General features: G+C 34.9%; 1 long non-coding RNA gene across 1 annotated transcript; it reads left to right on the top strand.

The window, feature by feature from the left end:
• The first annotated feature begins 13,033 nt into the window (after positions 1 to 13,033).
• LOC148872687 (uncharacterized) lies at positions 13,034 to 17,646 on the top strand. The gene is made up of 5 exons (XR_016106708.1): positions 13,034 to 13,316; positions 13,444 to 13,638; positions 13,918 to 13,999; positions 16,953 to 17,061; positions 17,345 to 17,646. It is a non-coding gene; the product is annotated as an uncharacterized LOC148872687 (long non-coding RNA).
• The last annotated feature ends 7,792 nt before the right edge of the window (positions 17,647 to 25,438 follow it).

Below are 25,438 nucleotides of genomic sequence, written 5' to 3'. Positions count from 1 at the left end.
CTGATGAAGTGTGACTGGAAGTTGAGCAGAGCCTCCTTTACTTTTGCCAAGTATGCGATCATAGTGAGCTCGCGTGCTTCATATTCACCTGTAACCTGGTTGACCACGAGCTGGGAATCACTACAGATAACTATGTGCGTTGCTCTTACCTTTTGCGCTAGGTTCTACCCGGCTATCAGTGCCTCGTACTCCGCCTCGTTGTTGGATGCTGCGAACTCAAAGTGTAGTGCATATTCCAATTTCGTGCCACCCGGGCCGCACAACACTATTCTAGCCCTGCTGCTCTGCAGGTTCAAGAGCCATCTACATGAAGGATTCAGGGCTCCTCATCCCAGTTCGCATTTGGCCTAACCAGGAGAGATGCCACACTGGCTGCTACTTCACGGGGTTCAGACCCTACTGGCTTGGGAGCTCTGGGCTCACCCAAACTGGGGATCTCGGGCTCAACCGACGCAAGGGGTTCAAAGCTAAATGTGCACTCGGTGATAAAATCTGCCAAGGCTTGGGCCTTAATAGCAGTTCGTGGTTTGTACTGGAGGTTGTACTCGCTGAGCTCGATGGTCCACTTCGTTAGTCGACCGGAAACCTCGGGCTTGAGTAAGACTTTCCTCAGAGGTTTGTTAGTCAAGATGATGACGGTGTGAGCCTGGAAATATGGATGGAGTTTCCGAGCTGCAATTACCAGTGCGTACGCTAGCTTTTCTATCTGTGGGTACCTCGTCTCTACTCCCTGCAAAATTTTACTAACATAATAGACGGGCCGCTGGACCTGATCTACTTCTTTTATTAGTATCGAACTGACCACCTCGTCGCTTGCCGAGAGGTACAGTTCTAAGACCTCGCCCTCCTCGGGCCTGGCTAAGGTTGGCACACTAGCGAGGTAGCTTTTTAGCTTGTCGAACGTGAGCTAGCTGTCTCGGGTCCATTCAAACCCTTTGCCTTTGACTGCCTTAAAGAAAGGCAGACAGCGGTGCGCTGATTTGGACATAAAGCGGCTCAGAGCGGCTATGCGGCCGTTTAGCCTCTAAACCTCTTTTACTTTTCGGGGTGGTCTCATATCTAGGATGGCCTTTATCTTGTCTGGGTTGGCATCAATACCGCACCGGTTGACAATGTACCCTAGGAACTTACCTGAGGTGACACCGAAGGCACATTTGTTGGGGTTCAATGTCATGCTAAATTGATGTAGAATTTGGAAGACAGAATCTAAGTCTTGTATTAATTCCTGTGAAAACTGCGTCTTGACGACCATGTCATCTACATAGCATTCTACTTTCGTGCCAATTAAGGGCCGAAACAACTTATTTATAAGTCTTTGGAAGGTCGCCCCAGCATTCTTCAGTCCGAAGGGCATGACCTTGTAGCAATACAGGCCGAACTCGGTTATGAAGCTGGTTTTTTCCTCATCGGATTGGTCCATCCTGATTTGGTTGTAGCCTGAGTAGGCGTCCAAGAAGCTTAGCAACTCATGTCCCGAGGTCGCGTCCACTAGGCAGTCAATTCTTGGGAGGGGGAAGCAGTCTTTTGGGCAAGCTCGGTTCAGGTCGGTGTAGTCGACGCACATGCGCCACTTGCCGTTTGCCTTTTTCAGCAGCATTGGGTTGGCTACCCAGCTTGGGTACTGAATTTCCCTTATGAAGTCCACCGCGAGGAGCTTTTCGACCTCCTCGTCGATCGCCCTCCAACGTTCCAGGGCTAGGCTGCGTTTCTTCTGTCAATAAAATAATTGTTTATTTTATGTGCATTTTCAATAATTGTTTATTTTGTGCGCACTTTTTAAATTCACACTGTAAATTAGGAGTAGAGTCTCATTGAATACTCAGCATTAGATAAAGTATTTTAAAATCATTAGCTAAATACTTTAATAATAATAATAATAATAATAAATTAAATATTACAATACAAATAATATTTCAAAAATAAAGAAATAATAATAAAAAATTAGACATTTTTTTGCTTAAACAATTGTCATTCCTGAACTTCTCTGAGTGAAGGTTTACTGAACTTCTCTAAACTTCTCTGTGTCTGCAACTCATACAAGCTTGCAATCTCAGAGAAACTGATTTCATCAGGTTATTGAATTCATATCAACATAAGTATAATTATATATATTTAGTGTTCATTATTTACATTATTATTATAAGTAATTATAATTAATACTATTATTATTCTCCAATGCATATTTCATTTAGTGAAAGTTAAATTATAAAATTGTGAATTCTTCAATATTGTTAAACTAAAAGAATTATTACATCAATTATTTTTTCATGAATTAACTAAAAATCTTAATTGTAACAAATTATTTACTTAATAATAATGATAATAATAATAATAATAATAATAATAATAATAATAATTTAATAGAAAATTTTAATTACTTAAAAATATTTTCTGAAACTACCCATTTTAATTCAAAACGATTATTAATTAATAAATTTAATTTCTTAAAATTATTATTTACTCAATATTTTTAATTAGTCTTTGGTTTATGACCTTATCTTTGAATAATTGGTTTTTTATGTTCAATAAATATTTTTTTTTGCAAAAATCCAAATAATTTTTCATTTTCAATACTAACCATTTTATTTTTCTCTTATTCAGTTTTTCGAAAGATAAGAATAAATTAATGATATTTACCTATTATTATCAAAGCCGATTAAATTAAATACTGAGAATTAAAATTAAAAATAATAATAATTCTTTTATATTCATAATAATCAATTTATAATTATACATGTAATGTTAATCATAATTAACATTACTTAGTACGAGGAAGTTAATAATTATTATTTCCATTGGCAGCAAATAATATTAAAATTATTTGCTGAAATAATCCATTTTAAATCAGATTTTTTGCATTGGGTTGCAGTATATATACACCTTCTGGATCAAGTCAAACGTAGTATCAATGACTTTCCAATGGTAAAAAAAGAGAGTCAATGAAAAGGAAGAAAGTCGGTGGAGGAGGAAAGAGATGATCGAAGGTACAATGGAGAGAGTGTTCGGAGGTGGGAAGAGAGAATGTTATAGCCAAGATAGAAGAATGATCCCCCTCTTATGTGAAGATGATTGTTTATATATATTGCTCCCTTTTTCTTAAATAAGGTTTTTGGATTCCTCCAACAACTATGCCATATCATCCAATTAAGTTGGCCAGGTGTCAGCCACTGATACTGATCTATACACATACTGCTCTTGTAACTTGTTTTGAATTGCAACTTTGTATCCTAGGTTGATCATCTAACAAGGATAGTTTGGTTTTGGTTTATGGTGGATTAAACCAGGTCTATGTCGAGTCACATGTCCATACTCTTCTAGGTTCATCTATCCATGTGTATAAAGACTGACAACTTAAGGCTGATTGTAAATTACATGGCTTTTCTCACAAAAAAGATTTTCTTATATATTTGGTACCATAAAAAATGCATCCTAATGGATAAAATGATAAAATAAACTCTCTTCTCATCCCATCTTTGGTTCATAATTTCCATTGGTAAATATCTAACTAGATCCCTAGGTGAGATCGACACATTCTAGTAAGTCTAGATAAATTAATTTCCCCTAAATTGCAGTGGGGAAAAAGAGAATAATTTTGGAGAAATATCAAAATAAAATCAATTGGAATTCCTCACTTTCCTCTATCTAGCTTCGATCCTTGACTATTGAAAGTCACCATACTTTCTAGTTGCACACCCTATGAGCTCCTTTTTGATTCTCCACCAAAGTTTTCTCATCTTCGTGCCTTTGGTTGTTTATGTTATGCTTCCACTCTTCCTCATGAGTGCTCTAAGTTTAATCCTCAAGCAAAACGGTGTGTGCTCTAAGTTTACTCTTCGTGCCTTTGGTTGTTTATGTTATGCTTCCACCATCTCTCTAATCATTGATCTTACCATTGCTTTTCTACTTCACATCAAACCTTTGTTGCAGTCAATACCACCACCACTGAACTTAAGCATTTTTCTAAGTCTATTCGAGATCCAAAATGGTGTAAGGCCATGGCAACTGAGGTTAAGGGATTGGAAGAAGACAATACTTGGACTTTATCACCCTTGCCTCTTTACAAAAAATCAATTGGGTGTATAAGATCAAATATAATTCAAATGGATCAATAGAGTGCTATAAGGCATACCTAGTAGCAAAGGGATACACTCAATGTGAAGGTCATGATTATAACAAGACATTTTCCCCTTTAGCCAAGATAGTTACAGTTCATTGTTTGTTTGATATTACAGCTATTAATAATTGGAACTTACATTAACTCAATGTAAATAATGCATTTCTTCGTGGAGACTTGAGTGAAGAGGTATATATGGAAATTTCACCGGGTTTTTCTAATCAGGAGGAGCATAGAGTGTGCCGCTAAAACAAGTCCTCATATGGTTTGAAATAGGCTTCTCGACAAAGGTTTTCAAAGTTCTCTAGTACCCTCATTGTTGTCGGTTATGAGCAATATTTGAAGGCTGATTACTACCTCTTCACTCAACAGTCAGGGAACTCCACTACTATCCTTGTTTATGTTGATGATGTTATTTTAGCAGGAAAGGAGGTCAATGTCATCACTCAACTCAAGTTGTTTGTTCACGAACGATTCAAGATTAAGGACATTGGACAATTAAAGTATTTTCTTGGTTTGGAAGTCTCCCATACCAGAGTAGGAATTTATCTCAACCAACATAAGTATGCACTTGAAATTCTAGAAGATAGTGATTTCTTAGGTGCTCAGATGTCTACAATTTCCAATAGAACATAATGCTCATTTGACAATATCTTAAGGTGCTCTCCTTTCTAATCCTTCATCTTATCAAAGACTTATTGGATGCCTCATCTACTTAACAATTACAAAGCTTGAGATAGCATAGTCTGTACAAACCTTGAGTCAATTCATGCACAAACCTCGTGAGCCTCGCCTTGTAGCTACTCATGGCATACTTCGTTATCTCAGAGGTTCACAGGGCTTTGAATTCCAAAACAGGCCCAAGATAGCTAATGAATTGAATAGAAATACTGTTTGGCAGATTGAAGGAGAAATGGTCCAACCCCGCCAATAACTATACAGATCCCACCTCTTTCGCTCTTTCCACATGATGAACCCATCTTTTTCCCAAATCCATCGGTTTTGTTATCTTCTTCAGGCTAAATTCATTTCAAGTTGTAGATAGAGAGATGAACCATACAAGCTGGGAAAGGGAAAGGTAAATCAATATTCCTCCTTTAATTTCCTTTTCTTATTTATTAACTATTAACCACCAAGTCCTTACACATTTCATTTCTTGTTATTAGTAAATGTGCACTTGATAACAAATTCAAATCGTTAATGTATTTTATTTCCATCATCATTACTCATTAGTAAAAGTATATATGATTCATACTTTCCTTTTTTAATATGATGAATATGTAATATTGCAGATGTTCTCAAATTTTTCTATAAAATATTATTTTTTAAATATTAATTATTTAATTATAACATCATGAGTTTGACCCATTTGATCTAAAAGGTTGGACCATTAACCTACCACCTAGACAGAGAAATAATTTCATTTTTGTATTAGTTTTAAATTTTGTATTTTATATATTTTCTTTATTAATATAAATAATTCTTGTTTATCACACTTACTTTTAATTTGTTTCATGAGATTAATATATAATATTAGAGATGTATCTTAGATTTTTTTGTATATTTTAATAATTCTTTATATATTTCCTACTTTTTAAAAATATTTATGGGTAGAAACATATGGCCTGAATGGTTAAACCATTGACCCACCATCAAATAGGAAAATGTTTTCACTTTTGAAATGATTTTCGATCTTTCATTTTATTTCCATCATTAATAAAAGTGTTTCTTACTCATTACACTTATTTGTCTAATATGTCAAATATATAATGAGAGATGTGTCCAAAATTTTTTATAAATTATTTTTCTTTGCTTTTTGCTTTTTATCTATTTTAAAATTTTAGTATTTAATTATGGAATTATGGACTGAACTTTTTGGCCCAAATGTTGAGCTGCTTGCTCACCACCTAAAAAATCTGGTTTTATTGTCATAAAACTTTTGAAAAACATAAGGTGTTTATACTTTTAATTCATTAATTTAAATAGCAGAATTTAATGTTGAGAAACAAAGATACTTTAAATATAAGATTTTATGAGAAAGAACTGTAGTTAATACCTTAAACATGGGGCTTAGTGAGAGGGAATATAAGGAAATGAATAGTAGTACTCAAATTACAATTTCTGCCCTCACAATAGAGATGGAACAATTTCAAAAAAAAAAAAAATGGTTTTTTGGTCAAGAAAATGTCCAAAAGCCATAAGAGCTATTCCCACTTTTTATAGTAGGATAAATTTATTAACCATACAAATCCCTTCCTCTTCCTTCTTAATGAAAGCACATGATCTTCATAGACAAAGCCATAAATTCTAACTTGAAACTTATAGATGTGCTTTAATTCTAATCTCCTATGATCCCATCAACATGTAAGACTACAGGGTTAAAGTTTGGAGCCAACTATAGGACTTTTCTTTTCTCTCTTTGAAACTTCTACAAGATTTATTATATCTTAGATAGTCATATCTTGTTTTAACCCGAAAATTTACTTATGGTGGAGAGTGGCCACTGTAAATTTTATTAATAATTTAAAAAAACAAGAAACAACCGAATGCTATGTTTGGTTTGAAGGAAAAAGTAGAGAAAGGAAATAAGATCGAAAATCATTTCAAATTTGAGCGGCAACCATCTACGCGGTGAAATACCCAAATCGTTAGCGAAGTTGCATTTCAGAGTGATCGATGTTTCCGATAACAAGCTCACTGGGGACCCGTCGGTGTTATTCAAGGAGAATTCAACCGCTCACACGATCATGTTGTCCGATAACCATCTCGAGTTTGATTTGTCGAAGGTGAGATTTCCAAAAGAGCTGAACGTTTTGGAAATGGCACACAACAGAATCCGGGGGAAAATTCCCAAGCAGATCACCAAATTGAATGCTCTGAGAAAGCTGGATTTGAGTTATAATCGACTGTGTGGAAAGATTTCATTTGGTGGGAAGATGCAACAGTTCCCTGCTCAATCGTTTGCCCATAATCTCTGCTTGTGTGGCCCACCTCTCTCCAAATGCTAAATGTATCTGTTGCTGTTGTATGAGCATAGATTTAAATAAAATAAATAAATAAGTATTTGTCTGAAAGTTAATTAGTTAATAGTTCATGATATAAATATGCTTTGCTTTGTTGGGCTATTATTTTCATTTGCAAATTATATATTAGTAGAACAATTTGATTATTTGAAACCTACTCATTTCCCTAGTTCTGTGTTATATTTGTCTCGGATGCAAGCATTCTTCCAAACACCCTCATATTGATTAGGGTGTAAATGGATCAAATTTGAATTGAATCAGGTAATATTTGAATTTGAATTTGATTAAAAAAATTCAATATCTGACAAATATTGAAAATTAATATTTGAATTTGAAATATTCGATTCAATTAAAAATTGATAAATTAATTATTTTAGGTAACTAATAAATATATAAAACAAAAAAATTATTTATATAAATATATAAATTATTTACATAAGCTGATTATTATATATATATATATATATAAATTATATAAAAATTAACTTTTAGAACATTTTTTTATCAAATCAATGATTTCTGACCCAGGAACGAACTAAGGGTGAAATGAAACCCGTTGTCAGAACATTTTTTTGGGCCGAAAGGTCCAACCATCCAGGTCAACGACAGTTAGAAAACGCTGTTTTTTAGTAAAAACGAAAACACTGGTTGAGTGTGCAGAAATAGTGAATCGATCGATTTCCAAAGTGGTAATTACTCTCCTTGGCCATTGGTGGTTGAATGGTTTCCTATGGTCGTGAGCGAAACGCTTGGTAATCAGCAAACAGGAAAGACCTAATCGAGATAGGCATCTTGACTAAGGATAACAATGGCGGGAAAGGCGCACAGTTTGGCTGCAACATCATGGGCTACAGCATTAGCCTCCCCTTCGACATGCGAGAAGGAAACCTGAAAGTGATTCTGCGGCCAGGCAGCAATGCCAGAGATGATACCTCCGACTCCGATCGGAGAGAAGTGATGCTTCAGAGGCTCCGTAATGACTGCAACTATTACTGTTGAGTCGGATTCGATGAAGGTGTGGCCAAAGTCAAAATGTACATCAAATCAGGAGGAGCTACGCAAGATGGCTGAGGTAATATTGGGACATCAAGCAATGCAAGGCTGGTTATACATATAATGTGGAAATAAAGAATAATTTGAGTTACAATATCCCAGAGATGCAACTTTTTTCTACCGAGTTTAACTCTATAAATGCTTTAATATGATGCAATAAATTATAAAAAATATTAAAAAATTAATTACTTTTGTATAATATATAATAATTTTTAAATCAAATTAGGTGGAGTTAAATCTACCTCCAATTTGATTATTAATAAGATGCAAGCTCCTATATCTAAATCCAGAATGATCCAATTGGATGTTGAATTAGGGTATTAAACTTTCGGAGTTCATTGATAGTTAGGGGTGTGAATGGAGCAATTTTGGGTTGGACCCTGTCCAAATCAAAATTAATTTGAAGGGGTTAGATGGACCATTAAGACATTGAATTGGACCAGTCTAGTGTAAAGTATTTACTAAATTGGATTGGACCTGGTCCTTTCATAATGGATTTATATTGGATTGGGTTGGATTGATTGACCCAATATCCGGTTCATTAATAGAAGACATGAATACAGGTGTTTGAAATAGACCAAATTTGAGTTGGAACCAATCTAAATTAAAACCAATTTGAACATGTTGAACAGCTCAGACATTGAATTGGTTTGATCCAAAATGGTTTAGAGTATTCATTGAATTGGATTGGACCTGATCCATGTGTAATGAACTCTTATTGGACTGGATTTGATTAACCCCTACTCCCTAGATCATCATTGACTTGGTCCTCATTGTAGTGGTAGGCTTTTGTTTGAACCATGAATGACATAGGTTTGTGCAATAATTGGCTCCTACCCCGTTGGAGTACATTCGTTGTACCACTTCTTGATTTTCAAATCTAAACTCTAAACCCATAAACCCCAAAGAATAAATCCCTAAACTCTTAAACCTTAAATTTATTATATAAAATGCCTTGTCCTCCAATGGGTAGGAGCATCAATTGAGGGATAGTTCAATTCCTACGTTAGATAATTTGACCTAGGACCAATGTGGCTTCGAGTCCCGCTACCATCATCTTTGATATTTATTGTACTGTTCATAGAAAAAGTAACGACTTCAGGTGTTGATGAATATCAGCCTTCTCATAGGTTATATGGTTGCTACGTTGGATAATTTCTCATAGGTTATATGGTTGCCACTCAGCCTTCTCACATAAATCCTCAACTATCTCGATGGATACCAATCCACTGATAAGAAGTATAAAAGTTTTTTTTTTTTGGTAAAAGTATAAAAGTGAATTTTGATGAGCAACACTTTCCCCAAAGTCTAGTGTTGACATTGTTATTTAACATGGTGGTGGATAATTGAACACTTCTTTGTTCAAGCTCTACGGAAAGTTATTTTAATTCTTAAAATTGGCATTGTTTAGTATGACTTTGCACCTCAGGTTCAGTCAAGGCTCACTTTAGAAATAATGCAAATAGAGTGTGAATGTAAATATATAGTGTAAAATGGTTCATACAAATGTAAAATTGGGTTAGTTTTGCATTGATAAATTTACCTTTTTACCAAACAGATTTTTCGCTGTAATGGATGTAAACATGAATCCCAATAAAATACATTCTTTTTTTAACAAAAGCTCACATTAAATGCAAATTTACTTCTTTTTTATCATGTACACTTACATCTCATTTTCGATTTAAACATGCATTGGAAAATATGTTTTTTGTTATTTGTCAATGCATAACTGCACTCTTGCCCAACACTAGCAAAACTGAACCCGAGTACATATTTACCCTGAAGCGGGATTTATATATACTCCATTTGCATTGTTCCCAAACGGAGCCTTGGGCCCAAATCTTACATAAACCCAGCACAGCCTGCCTTGACTTGCACCCTTATTATATGTCCTCTTCTTGAAGTGACAATATTTTTATATGTTGATTAATAAAATTTGGGAAATTGTCTAAAACTCACCATGAGTTTTCAACGTTTTTCTTAAACTCATCACAACTTTTCAAAATGTCTAAAACTCACCATGTCAGTAAGTTTTTATTTTCCAAAACTCACATTCCATTAGTGCACTGCTAATGCTTCTTAACAGAGGTGTCCATATCAACATAAATAACAATTTTTATGACCAAATTACCCTTGAATGGCGAATTAGAGGAAAAATGGTCTTTTCGGTTTTCAATTTTCTTTTTTTTTTTTTTTTCATTTTTAGTATTTTGTTATAATTTCCAATGTTTTTTATAATTTCTGTTTCTTTACATTTTCTATTTTCTACAATCTATAAAATTTTCTGTATCTTTTGTTATTTATTTGTAATTTCTTTGTTTTTCTATAATTTTTGGTGTTCTCTACAATTTTTATTTTCTGATTTTGTTTTCAATTTCTATAGTTTCTATAATTTGAAAATAATTTTTATTTTGTCTGAAATTTTTATATTTTTATATTTTTTGTAATTTCTATATTTTTATGTATTTTATATTTGAAAACATTTTTTGAATTTTTTCTTTTTTTTCATGTCTAAATATTAAAATGGTAATATATTAACACCCGTTAATTAATTTTGTATATATTTTATATTTTTCTATAAAGGTTAAAATGATAAAATGTGAACACCCGTTAATCTCTTTAACGTCAAGTTAGTGACATGATGAGTTTTAGAAATTTTGAAAAGTCGTGGTGAGTTTAAGAGAAATGTTGAAAACTCATGATGAGTTTTGGACAATTTCCCTAGTGGTTGCCCCTCGATGGGAGTAAAGTTTGGAATTAAAAAAATGTAATTTTGTTATTAGATTAAAAGTTGAGATGACTCTAAATCTGCTGTGAACATACATGTAAAATGCGGGTTGCATATTCACTATTCAATATGTTGGTTTTAAAACTAACCAACCAGGATATTTTGAATTTTATGTGAAAGATGATTGATAGTTTATGTATTTTTTACATGTTTAATCAAATAATTGGAACTTTTGTTATTTGTTCATGCTATTTTACTTGCGTATTAGTTATATATATTAGAAAATAGTAGAAAATTAGATATAGGTTCTAGACCCAGGCCTCCAATCCAACCCCCCTCAACTTCAAATGCAGGGACCATAGAGTTGGGGAGGGTTTTGCATTTTCATGTGTATGAAGGGTTTGGATTCTTAAATCCAGCCTGCTTTGGGTTCTAAGGAGGGTATAGGTTAGGAGGTCTAGGTCTACAGTTTACAAAACCGTCATAGAACCCGTTCCATTGCTATCCCTAGTTATCATGAAAATGTTAATATTATATTTCCTTGAGCCAAGATTTAAGTCTTACAGTTATACATATTGAGGAGAAAGAGAAAGAAAGAATTAAAAAAAAAAATCCTGGTTAATAGAATTGTCTTTGTTCAGTGAAGTTGCGGAAAATGTATACTTTGACACATGAACCGAAGCTCTGAATGGAAGAGTGGAAGCAGCAAGAACGTTGGGGGTAGAAGAAGTAGGAACCCACTAATTTTAATTTCCCTTGGCCAACGTCGGCTCAAGAAAAGGGTTCTTTGCATCTTTCTACTAGGATCAAACATAAGATGTGTGTACCAAATAAGGTTATAGGAACAAAAATAGTGCTATTTCTTATTTAATTTTCTACCTTTACTCATTTCTAGCTTACTTTTGTTAAATAAAACAAGTTAGAGAGACAAAGGCCTAGTGTCAGACCCTTGACAAGTTGCATGATAGTGGCACGAACAAACCATGGCCTCAAGAAAAACATGCAAAGAATGTTTGTAGTGCATTTCCACTTCCCAGAAAGAACATAAGAAGTGGCTGCTGCTTAAACCCTTTACACTGCATTTGGAAATGATGCAAATAGAGTGTAAATCCTGGTTTAGGGTAAATTTGCACTCTGGTTCATTTTTGCTTGTGTTTGGCAACATTACATTTATGCATTGATGAATGACAGACCAATGCATATTTACATTGACAATAAGATTTAAAAGTATATCAATGAAAAAAAGTTAATTTGCATTTAAGTGGGCTTTTAATAAAAAAAAGCATATACTTTATTGAAATTCATATTTGCATCCATTACAACTAAAAGTCTGTTTGGTAAGAAGATAAATTTGTCAGTGCAAAACAAACCCAACTTTGCAATTTATATGAACCGTTTTACACTTTATATATTTGCATTCAAACGTATTTGCATCATTTCCAAATACAGCCTTAGGGGATTATTATTAGAAAGATAAGAGAGGCTATATCAATCAGGAAAAATAATCTCTGTTAGACATCTTTGTCATGATCAGGATGCAGTGAGAAGCTTGATCCAGCGAATTGAGGTCCTTTTCCTTTGAACCACACTGGCACGGTCGGCCAACGCGGTTCAGAACCGAGGAAGTTGGTTTGATTGCATTCAATAAGTAACTTGCTCTCCACCATTGAATTTGTTTTCATCAGAACGGTTAGAGCCATCCATTTGCCTTTCACTTAAGCTTGAAGCATGCCTTATGGCCCTTATCTGAGGAATGCTCAATGGAGGATACTAGGTAATTTACCAGAATGGTAAATGTTAATTAACAAGGTCCTGGATAGAGATACAGACAATTTGGCCTGATTTGCAGAGAGTTCACTCTGCAATTAACATGGTGAATGCTAATTAACAAGAGCTTGATCTGGGGAGATATCTTTATGCTGGTTAATTGCAAATGGCCTGTTTATCCTTTTCTGAGTTTTTTCTTGATTCCATGATTAAATGCAAGTTGGGATTTTTCAGAGTTCATTTCGTGCAGCTAACTTTCTAATTTGACACACCCTTTCACACACTTTGAGAGTTCACTACATTTCTTTCTTCCTGATATAATTGTGAAATTCTTTGGTAGTTTGGGAAGAGTGCAAATACAAAATATGTATGATCAAATACAAGGTCCAGAAACATTGCAAGAAAAACCAAAGCCGGCGGTTTATAGACAGCGGTCTTTTAAGACCGCCACTATAACGAGAGAAGTGCTTGAAAAACATAAATAAAATAAAAAATTTTAAAAGTGGCGGTCTTTGCGAAATGATACGACGGTTTTAATCTTTTAACTGGTCTAACCAAAAAACCTCTTCAAACTCTCGCATTCTCTGCTATTTGATTTTGACGGAGAGCTCCAAAACTAGTTTAACCAAAGGTGAGTCCTGCATATTTTTGTTTTGTTTTTCTATAATTCCTTTCTCTTGAGTCTCGTTTCGATGATAGCTTAAGCATTTTTTCTGTTTATAAATTTTGATCTTTCTTTGTTTTCTACTTTTTTTCAGGTTTGCTTGGTTTTGTCGACCCTGGAAACCCTACATTTGCAGTCGAGAATAAATCCCGTGAACATGGCGGTCAAATCTAACCGGCCAAGTTTATTTGCTAAGTTTGCAAAGGAGAAATATTGGAGATCTCATCATGAATGTTGGTTCTGCGGTGATGTTGGAAGATGTGCTTCCCCTCTTCATAGCTGATACAAAGTTAGAATCTTTCTTCTGATTGATAGTTCAGATCTGCGGTGATGTTTGAGATTTCAAAGCTGACAAAGCTATACCTATAGAAGAAGCTTTGTGGGTTTTGTCAATTCTCTTTCCTCTCTGTTCTGTTTAGTTTGCTTTTTTTTCCACTTCAGTTTCTTTTTTTTTTTTTTTTTTTTTTTGAGTTCTGTCTGCAATTTTCAATCTTTTGTGCTCAAATATTTAAACATATTTGGTTTTTGCTTTTTAATTAATACTACTATTTTCCTGATACTTTCGAAGGCTAGGGCTTGACGCCTCCTGAGTCCAGAGATTCAACAAACTGCCGATACATTTCACCGACGATATTCTCTTAACTCCGACGGTAACAGAATCTCCCTTGTAAATGTATTTCTTGTGGCTTGATTAGTGTTAGATGTTCAATGCATAATTACCACAGTATAGACTGTCAAAATGGATCCTTAAAACACCTTCTCCACTTACAGCTCTCATTAATTGATGATATTGCAGAGGATGAATTAGTTACTTTTGTCTTTAAAACTAGCACAGTTTGTGTCGAAACCACACATTCATGGGAAGTTTTAGGAGTTAATTCCATTTATCTATATAACCAATTGCCTATTGACGCCAAATCTGGCATAATAATAGGTATCATCGATACTGGTATGTGTTCAATTTGTTTGTTTATATTTGTATCCCTTAATTATCTAATTAACAATATTACTGGATCATCATTATTATCTATAATGATCATTGGTTTCAATGAAATGAGCAGAAACTACTCATTTGGCCTGAATCAAAGAGTTTCAATGATGAAGGATTAGGACTAGTGCCCAAGAGATTCAAGGGAGAGTGTGTTACTGGCAAAATTTTTCAGAGGGAGATCTTCTACTAATGCAAAACAAAATTTGCATTAAACAAATTTGCATTTTTTACATTTGCACTCATTAATGCAAATAAATTTACACTGCAACCAAACATAGTCTTAATCTCAACATCAAATAACCTGTACTTAATCCTTTATCTATATTGGATGATGGTCTTTTCCCATGTCTTTAATGGTTGTTAGTGGTTTAATTGAGAAAACAAGCAAGAGAAGACAAAAAAGCTAGGGGGCCATGCACCCTTTCCACACCCCCCCCCCAAAAAAAAAATAAATAAATAAGAGAACAAAAAACAAAAAAGAAAATTACGAAAAATACGAAAAATCATGGCTCTACCCCTGCTCCAAGGAAATGCAGAACATATCACTTAAATTTCAGTAGCCTTTTTTTCTGCTGAAGTACAGAATCACACTTATAGACTCTTTAGCATAAGCCAATCTTTCTTTTTCCCTCCATCTTTGAAATTTGGAATGAAAAGGGAACCTTATGCTGCATGGATCAACACTGTTCTGAATCTTGCCGGCTTGCCCACAGGGACTGAAAAGAAAAACAAATTAGTTAAGTTGGTCTCAGCACTTAAAGCTACCACATGTAAAAACCTTGCACTAGTGAGAATTCAAAATTACATAGGAGAACAATACCTAAGACATTTCTCATAATACATTAACTCTAAGCATCATTTATCATTTAGTTTACTTCAACTACTTCAATAGATGAACTGGAATATGACCAAGAGATCAATACCTGATGAATTGGGCTCAGTAGGAGAAACTTTATGAGAACAATCCCCTACAAGGGAACGTTGTACTATTGACTCCACAGGTAGTATCCTTTCAACTATCTTTGGCTTTTCTTTTTTTATGAGTGATAGGTTCCATTTGTTTCCCGCTATTTGGCTCAATATAGTGGTTAATATCCAAGTCTGGAATTGAGGAACTATCAATGTATTCCAGTTCCAGTTTCTTCATCTTAGATGCATACCAGGAATGTGAAATACCTCTTTCTTATTACAAGTTAGGCATGAATAACATCACTCTATATAGTCAATAAAAGCTAAGATTCATTTAGTATTTTTATCAGAAAGATAGAAATTTATTCATTAAAATCAGTGAGAAACAACTAAGTCACCACTCCCCATGACAAGAGTAGGAGAGGAGAAACAGTAAGGGTGATGTACAACACAGTATAGTTACGTATAGTTACAATTGAAGAAATTTATTCATATTTTCTTTATCATTAATAAATTATCTTTGGTCATCACTCATCAATATTGATTATAAAAGTTAATATCTTTATATGGGAATTGGTTGACATGCATAATACAACTTGATTTACCATGGTCCATACTTCAAAAATGATTCTTCATCATATTCTGTAAATATTCAGTTTCAAACCAACTTGCTTGGGGTCTTCTTTTAGTTTAATCAAAAAGGCTCACCTAAATTTGTTTTCAATGATGATTGTCCAGGTTTCTACTTTCATTAATTACTTTTGACAATGATTGATTTATTGGATTATGTTATAATTTGTATATGATATTTGCTTTTGCTTAGAATTTGCTAAAATTAGTATAAATTTCCATCAATCACTTATAAGGAATTTGCTTTTTTAAGTACCTTTGTCATTTTATTTGAGGTATGTGTGATATGAGCAATGCTATCCTCATTTTGAAAACTTTCATGGTTATTTGGCTTTGATATTGCTTAGGAAGTAAATCCTTAATATGCCAGATTTGTTAAGAAATGCAGAACTTGAAGAAAATACACTGCTTGAAGTTATTTTTATTGCTTATTGTTAGAAGAAATGCAGAACCTTGATATTCCTTAGGTTCACAGATATTCCTTAGGTCCCATGGGGGTATGCAACCATGGCCTGAATTCCAAAGCAATTGGGAAAATTTTGAGTCTTCTGATTGCCAGATTATTGGCATTTCAAACATATTCAAACATGACTAGTTCGTTCCATGGAGAAATAGAAGAAACAAAAAGGATTCGTTGATAATGAACTTATATTTAAAGATGTTGTAGGTTTTTTTCAATCCATTTGCATTTTTAATTGGATTGGATTGGATTGCAGATGTTGTAGGTTTTTTTCATATATTTTCGTGGTTTTTATGAACTTTTAAGTTTCATTTAGTTTGGATTGGATTGGACCCAATCTAGTCCATTTGCATTTGAATTGGATACAAACAAGATAGGTTAGTAGGTCTTGGTATGAATGAACAAGAGCTTAAATCCTGTATGTTAACATTCTGCACCGTGCCCTTTCCCCACCCTTGAGTCCCTTGTAATCTGTACAAGACCTGGAATTAAATCTTATCTTCATTGTTGCTTATTTGTCTCTCTCTAAAATACACACAAACAAACAAGTATACATGCTGAATTATTTTATGTTCACTTCCATGTTCTAAAACACACTTTCCTATTATTGCAGATTGGCCCTTTCCAAGTTTCCAAGTTGACCCTGAGTATGTTTCTGGGCCTTCTCAAATGGTGCTAAAGATGGTTACTTTTCACAGCCTGAAACTTTGCCCATGCCTGTTGTAAGTTCTGTTGGAGGTCATTATGAAGCTAATGCGTAATTTGGGTTTTTTTCTTCCTATCTTTGTTTCTTTGAACACTCACAAAACAAACTTTATTAATTATAATCCCAAGAACTTTTTTCTATGCATGGTATGCTAAAGAGAAGCATTGGCTAGCCAACAATATATTGGGATTAGCATTCTGCATTCAAGTCTACTTCAAAGATATCAACACTTGTGTTCTACTTAGTTTTAACCCCCCCCCCCTCAAATGCTTATTTGATTTTGTTTCCTTTCATTTCAGGTCCTCCAACATTTGTCTTACTGCACATGGACATGGCTATTCACACCCATTAAGCGCCTTAATACTCAGTATCAACACAACTTAAAAGAGTTTGTGCTTGCAAGCCGTATATTCACTTCCTACATGGAAACCTCCTCTTCTATGATTACATGGAAAATGGACATTGTGTTGTTGAGAATTTTATTTTTTTTAATCTTTTCTATTTGAACAATTGGGCATTGTATTTGAACAATTTTTTTTGGATATTATAACAATTAATTGTAAAATTAATAAATTTTGTTTTAAATTGCATTTTTCTACATGTTTAAGTTTTATGTATAATTGTTATGGAATTTGCATTAAGCAAGTATTAAAGTAATAAATCAATAAAATTGCATGTACAAAAAGCATATCAAAAAGAAAAATAGGATCTAAGCCGGCGGTCATAAAGATCTAAGGTGGCGGTTTGACCGCCGCCTAAAATGTGGGAAGAATGTTCGGCAGACTCAAGGCGACGGTCATAAAAATCTAAGGCAGCGGTTCCAAATGTCATCTAAGAGGGGCATGGGCCTGAGTGGCGAAGTCTGAGGTAGTGGTCCAGTCTGTTGCTTTTAACATATATAAGCCGGCGGTCCTGACAAGCTGCCGCTTTAGAGATACTTGGACCGTTTTTGGAATGACCACCAAAGGCAACGGTCATTCTTATCTAAGTCAGCGGTCTTGACCAAGGTGGCACCCGCTTAGATGTTTTCTTTTTTATGTTTTCTTTTTTTATCAAAAGCCCACTTGAATGCAGATTTACTTCTTTTTTATTGATGTACTTTTGCATCTTATTATCAATGTAAATATGCATTGGCCTATCATTTGTCAATGTAAAAATGTAATGTTGCCAAACACAAGAAGAAGTGAACCAGAGTGCAAATTTACCCTAAACCGGGATTTACACTCCATTTGCATCTTTCCCAAATGCAGCCTTATGCACTTCCCCTCAAGTTTCTTTTTCTCTCTCATTTGGGAAATAAAGGAGGGAGTTTCTTCTTTCTCTGGTAAATAGGGGTGGATTTGACCGGATCCAAGCCAAATAGCTAGTTATTCGAGCTCAGCTCGCCAAGGTAGTACGAGGCTCGAACTCAAGCTTGAGCTCAAGCTCATTTCTTTTTCTTTTATTATTATTATTATTATTATTATTATTATTATTATTATTATTATTATTATTGCAGCTATTCAAGCTCGGCTCATGAGCTGAACTTTATTAGGCTTGAGCTCGGCTCGATTAATAAATGAGCCTATATATTAGGCTCAAACTCGGCTTGAAGTTCGGTTGAAATCGAGCCAAGCCAAACTTTTCACGAGCCGAGCTCAAGTAGCTCGTGAAGAGCTCGGCTCATGGCCACCTCTGCTGATAGAGAAGAAGGTTTGGAACTTTGGATTCTTCTAACCCGGGTGGGTTGTACATTTCAGCTCATAAATGGGCTGTGTTCAATCTTTTTATTTCTATTGATTTTTGAAGCCCATCTGTACCCTATTCCATCCTACCTAGAGCGATTCAACTTTGCACTGACTAGCGTGAATTAAGGCTAACCCAGGTCCAACCTCTAACACTTGGCCCAACCTCATGCCAGCCCAACTCTGCTAAGGCCGAGTTGGACCAGCCCAAGCAAGCTAAACCCTAACAAAAGTTGTGCTGGTTGGACTTAGGTCTGTTGATGGGATTTGAGCATTTTCTTGTTCTTGCTCTTCTTCTTTTCATTATGCTAAGTTTAGGTCTTTAGCCCAACCCAATATGATCAATCAAGCCCTGTGTGAAGAACCAAGACCAACCCATGCAAATGCTTGATTCCTTTGGATCAGGTTATTCTTGCCAAATTTGCAAGAATTGGGCAAGAACCAAACGCATCGAGCCAAATTAGATACATAATACTGTTTCAGCTGAAACTCTGCATAGCCAACTCTGGAGAGAGATCGGCTTCGATCAGGGCAAACCTGTGCCCATACTACTCTAACAGTCTTTACCAACCTTGGGAATATCTCCCCATAAAATGAAACACATAAGTACAGAGATATTCTCAATGCAAGGCAGTAAAAGCTGCTCGAATGGGCTTTGCCTTGACTGAAGCTGAATTCCTAAGGAGAATTCCAAAATGACTTAAATTGCAACTAGGGCTGTAATCATGCTAGATTTGGATTTAACCAAAGTCCAATTTATCGTGTTTAAAATGAAAAAGAAAAACATAAAAGTTCTAAAAAATTATTTACTTTTTAATTTATATCAATATGAAATATTACATTTATTAGTTATAAATAATATATATCATCATCTATTGTTCGAATTAAATTGCAATTAAATGGGATAGGCTTACATGAATCCTGTTTTGCCATTCTTTTCTGTTTAGTGCATAATCATTGTTAAATTTTGAGCAATTAAATCATTTCTTACTAGGTGGATTTATGTCCTTTTTGGTCTATCACTTGCCATTCTAACCCCTTCAACTTGTAATACAACACTTTTTGCTTATGAATGCATAGGTGGTCTTCTATACTTAGTCAACTTTTTCTCAGGTTTCAAGTTCTAACATCCAGATCTAGGATAATCAGATCAGATGTCGAATTCGCACAGGCCCACAGACATATAAAGCTTAGAGCCTCCAAATATGGGTGATCATTCCTAGCCCGGCCCACATTAGGATGGGCTCAAATATTGTATTTCCACCTGTATTAATTTGCGAAAAAGAAGGAAAGAAAGAAAGAAAATCCAAGAACCATTCAAAGGGAAAGCTTACCAAATGGTGGGGGAATGGGTTACCGTTCGATATACACATTGTTCCTGTCGCCATCCTTCCGACTGATAAAGAACCAGACAAAGCAAAATACCTTTGGAGAAAATAAAATATAGAAAGAAAGAAGAAGAAGCAGAAGTAGAAAGGAATTTGACAACCCCATTTGACAACCCCATTCTTACAATGCTGGTTCAAAGGGCTTGTTTGAACATTACTTGTTCGATTACCAATTTGACAACCCCATTTGACAACCCCATGCTGAAAAGAAGGTTTTGGGTCAAAAGTTCAAGTATTGAATAGAAGTGGGAGGTGCTGCTTTTTTCTTTTTTTTTTTTTTTTATCAAAGCTTGGATTTGTGGTGGTGCAATTTCTAGAGGAATATACGATGCTTGCAAATTGGTAATCGAAGCAAATGGTGCGGTTTCTCATTTGTTGTTTGCCTCTCTGATTACCCTCCCTCGACTAGTCCAATAACACATGCAAAGAATGTTTGTAGTGCTTTTTCCACTTTCAATTGCAAAACCGGCAACAACATAAAAAGTGAATTCATTAATGCTACTTGAACCCCTTTTGGCCGGGAATTATTCCTCCCTAGAGCGAGGAAAGGCTATCGAGAACATATCGGAAGGAATAATCTCTGGTAGACGTCTTTGTCATGATCGGGAAGCAGTGAGAGAAGCTTGTTCTAATGGGAAGATTGAGGTCCTTGTCCTTTGAACCACTGGCAATGGCGGCCAATGTGGGTCATTATCAAGCAAGTGGGTCAGATTAATTACTTTAACATCAGTATCTCTCCCTCTTCCATCCAAAATTTTGCTTTGTTCTTGGGCACTTCAAATGGATAGAACCATCCATTTTCCTTGAATTTCAAGCAATGAATCAGCAATTGTAACAAACATATGGAAACATGCATATGCCAGCCCAGGCAAAGGTTGTTCTAGTCAGGGCCATGGCTACACACAATGGGGTAGTCTTCTCCAAACCCCTAAACCCCAAACCCAAGAGTGAGGAAGGCCGGATTCGATTTCAGGTTTCCTCTATGACTAGCTAGAGACTTTACCAGCAAGCTGTCTCACACCTTCAAAGGAGCTGTTTAGTACATGGCATGGTTGAATTTCTTGATTCCCGATGCGGGGTGGTTGTATTCTTGGCAAAATTTTGAAGAGTACAATTTGGCTAGTAACCATTTGATTAAAGGGCATAGTCAAGATTTTTTTTCTTTGGGTGGAGGGGGGAATAAAACCAAAACTAGGGGTGGCCACGAGTCAAGCTTCTCATGAGCTATTCGAGCTTTAAACCGAGTCAAGCCGAGCTCGAACATGATATATAGGCTCATTTGTTAATCGAACCGAGCTCGAGCCCAGTGAAGCTCGGCTCATGAGGCTCATGAGCCTAGTATAATAAATAAATAATTTTTTATTATATACATACATACATACATATACATATATCTATGCACATATAAATATATAAATATATATAATAAATAATTTTTGTTATATATAATAATATTTTATTTTTTATGTATAATAGTAAATAATTTTTATAATTCTTAATTTTTGTATGTAAAATAAAAAAAAATATTTTTATATGTATAATTTTTATTTTTTAGAAAAAGCTTAGCTTGAAATTGACTTGAACTTGCGGGCTTTGAACCTAGCTGAGCTCGAACTCGAGCTCAAGCCTAACACAGTTTCAACGAACTGAGCTCGAATAGCCAAATATTCAGCTCAGTTCGACTCGAATCCACCCCTAACCAAAACCATTCACAAAGGGTTTCAACACACACCACACCATCAAAAGAATGCCTAATGGGTGCAATGTTCCAAACCAACTAATCCATGGAATATCCAGGGTTCTACCAAACTTTTCATTTTTTTAGAGCCCCAACTCTAGATAGAGGGGCGACCACCTAAAATTTTATTAATCATCATCGAAAAAAATAATAAAAAGAAACAAGGGAAGACATAGCCGATCTTGTTCCTAAACCCGAGATTATAAAACACTCCCTCACACTCTCAACCCAGACCCATACAAGCTTAAGCCAAGGAGAAACAACCATAAAACTAGAATTATCATCGAATCCTCGAAGCTCTGATTTGGCAGGAATAGGCCTGGTCTAGTCTAACAAATTAAGGTCTTTTATTTTTATATTAACTTTTTTATATATATAAAATGGTTAAGGTTAATTAGTGGACTATTAATTCAATTCAACACTCTTATTAAGTTTATGTTATGTTAAAAGTGTTCGATTTGACTTGTTCTATCTGTCTTAAGGCTTTTGGCGTATTTGTCAAGCACACAACATTTTAACATTTTAAGATCAACAGCTTACAACCAACTCCAATATAGAAAAGCCTACAACTACGGTTCTTAATTACTTGATTAAGGCATCATCTATTTATATAGAGTGTACTCTAACCAATGAAAATTCATCAAAACCCAGAAAAGGGGAGAGGGTTAATCAATGAAAATTAATCAAAATCGAGAAGAGGGGAGGGGATTGATTGATCAAACTCAAATATGAGAGAATGAATGGGATGAAATCACCAGGAACTTTGACCAATCAGAACCCTCTGTATGAATTTTTATTGGTTAATGTATGCCCTAATATAAGGCGGTGTAGCCGGACTGCAACCAATATCTCTCTATTTCTCTCATATAATACAAACTTATTTTATTGATCGTGTGTATTGGGCACGCTCCTTCTTATATTTTTATACATACTTTTACAGCAAAGATTAACTCATATTTTATCTAATTTGTTAGAGTTGCTAAGGCATATTCCATAGAATATAACTCATCTGGCGCTAGATTTAATAGTGTCTTATATTGTCAGAAATGTCGTTGACTTCAATGGATGAAATTCTCTCCCTTAAAATAATTATTGTTTTCTTCTATAGTTTAAGCCTTGGGTTGATCTAACTAATGTTCATGTTGCATAATTTATAAAATATTATAAACTTTTTTATTCAAGATTGTGGTCCTTAGAAGCATTCTTAATAGTTTATGTCCCTTAGGTGTTATGGGGACTTTGTATTGTAAATTATACTAAATTGAACATGAGTTCAAATCTGCTACCTACAGTACAGTCGTACGTTGGGAACAATACACAAGTGGGATTTGGGAAGATGTTCTCCATGTGTGACTGTAATGAAAAAGATAATTTATGTATAATGGATAGAGTGTGCTTAACATCTTGTGGGTAGTAGGTCCAGACTCATTCAACATTACTGTAAATCATTTCCATGCACAAGGATGATGGTTTCTTAATAAATACATAAGAGAGCACAACTATATATGTATTTTGTATAAAAAAATGAGCCTTTGTAACTATGAATTTGAATTATAAGTAAAAATATAATGAGACTATGGCTAGAGAACCATCAAGTAAAAGACATATCATGTGGTAGTTATTTTTATTTTCAAAAATAAAACCAACCATGTTGACGAAGAATCGAACCCCCCCCAAAGCCAATGGGGTGGAGCATGTATCTGCTCCAATGAAACACGGATACCTTTGCAAAGGATATAAGAAAAACATAAGGGGGAAGAGATAAGATGCTAAAATCTAAAGAAGAAGAAGAAGAAGAAAGAGACTTCCGAGCCAGCCAGTCAACCGCTTGATTTGCTTCTTTGTAGACATGTTGATAGTGAAGATCTCCTTCAAACAGATCTCTCTTCCGTAAGCAGATGGAGATAATACCTTCTAGATTCCAAGGAACATCCACCTTTCTTTTGAGGCAGGGGATGACAAGAGACGAATCTCCTTTTATGATGATAGGAAACTCCCTATAGTTTGTAGTTTGGGCATGGGCTTCCCATGCAGCCCAAGCTTTAGCTTGGTTAATGGAACAAATACCAAGTTTATATGCTTTGACCACTAACACCTTACCAAGATGGTCCCAGACTATATAGGCCACTGAACATTTTCCTACACTATTGCGAGAGGCATCAAAGTTTATTTTGATAAAACCATATTTTGGAGCATTCCAACTAATTTGTTTCCACCACTTGCAAGATGTGGTAAAGGTACTAAATTTATTCCCATCAAGAGTTTCCATGAACATATTTAGAGCTCTATCTAATAGTATTGGAATGGGAGTAGTGACATCGTTAAAATTTTTGGAGTTCCAATTTTTCTAGACCACCCATAAAACAAAGGCTAGTTTTTCCTTAACGAAAAGAGTTTTGCTTTATTCTTTAGTGCACATTCTTATCCACTAGTCAATTAGATTTTCATTTTCCTTTAACCCTTCCAAGGGAGCACTTAAAGTTAGCCAAACTTGTTTTTGTGATCACAAACTTTAAAAATGTGTGCAGTATCTTCCTCAAGCCCACAGAAACTACAAGAGCCATCAATATTAAGTCCTCTTTTCCTCAAGTGTCTTCTATTAGGCAGTCTATTATTAAACAGAAAAATGATCTTTGGAGGGCATTTCAAATTCTAGATGGTATTTGGTGTGTCCGAAAGTGTGTCGTTAACTACTTCGGAATACCAGTTTTAATATTTATAAATTTTTTTATTCTCAAAATAATTACAAAATGCAGTTAGTGGTGAGAAAGGGGTCGTATCCACTAGGAAGTGAGGGAAAATTTGTTATGTACTTCAATCCAAACAAAATAACAAGATTTGATATTGCAGAAACACAAAATTTAATTAACTAAACTGGAATCCATTAAAATATAATTCTAACAATTCTGAAAGTAAAAATTGCAGAAAAATAAATAAATAACAGATAAAAAACTAAATAAAAAAATCTGCAACTCAATCAGAGGTAGCAATCTCTGGATCTATCCTTTGACCCTCGAACTCCTCAAGCTGGTCCTTCCGTCTTACCTGGCCGAAATTCAGATCTGTAGAAAGGAAGACAAAAATTAAATTTGATAAAAATAAATTATAGAAATAAAATAAAAACTAGAAATTAAAGAATGGAAAATAAAAACACATGTAAAAAGTAAATCTAAAACTATGGGAAACTGGTTAGGATCCGGATCCAGAGGTGGTAGTAGTGGCTAGGCGAACTGCAAGCAGGAACCCCTCCTCTTGCCTAGGCGTTCTCCTCTTCCTCTACCCTTGAACTTCTCAAGAACAGCCTTCCGTCTTACTTGGGGGCAGAATCCAACCCTTTTTCAGGACCCCTTGGGTCCTTTTTATAGAGAATGAATGATAGGTTTGGGATTAGAGAGAAAGAGAGGGGCGGTAGCTGAGTTTTCATAGAAATATGGGTGCCCTAGGGTTTAGAATGGAGGGTTAGGATTGTACTAAGGTGATACTAAGGCTAAGAAGAGAATGAGAGGGTGCCCAATATTATGTAGGGTTGAGATTTGGGCGCCC

This window comes from Nelumbo lutea, chromosome 2, assembly GCF_056320005.1.
Source record: "Nelumbo lutea isolate HS-2025 chromosome 2, American lotus-T2T, whole genome shotgun sequence".
NCBI classification, from domain to species: domain Eukaryota; kingdom Viridiplantae; phylum Streptophyta; class Magnoliopsida; order Proteales; family Nelumbonaceae; genus Nelumbo; species Nelumbo lutea.
The sequence above is the reverse complement of the archived record's forward strand: the minus strand, read 5'-3'. Positions and strand labels throughout refer to the sequence as shown.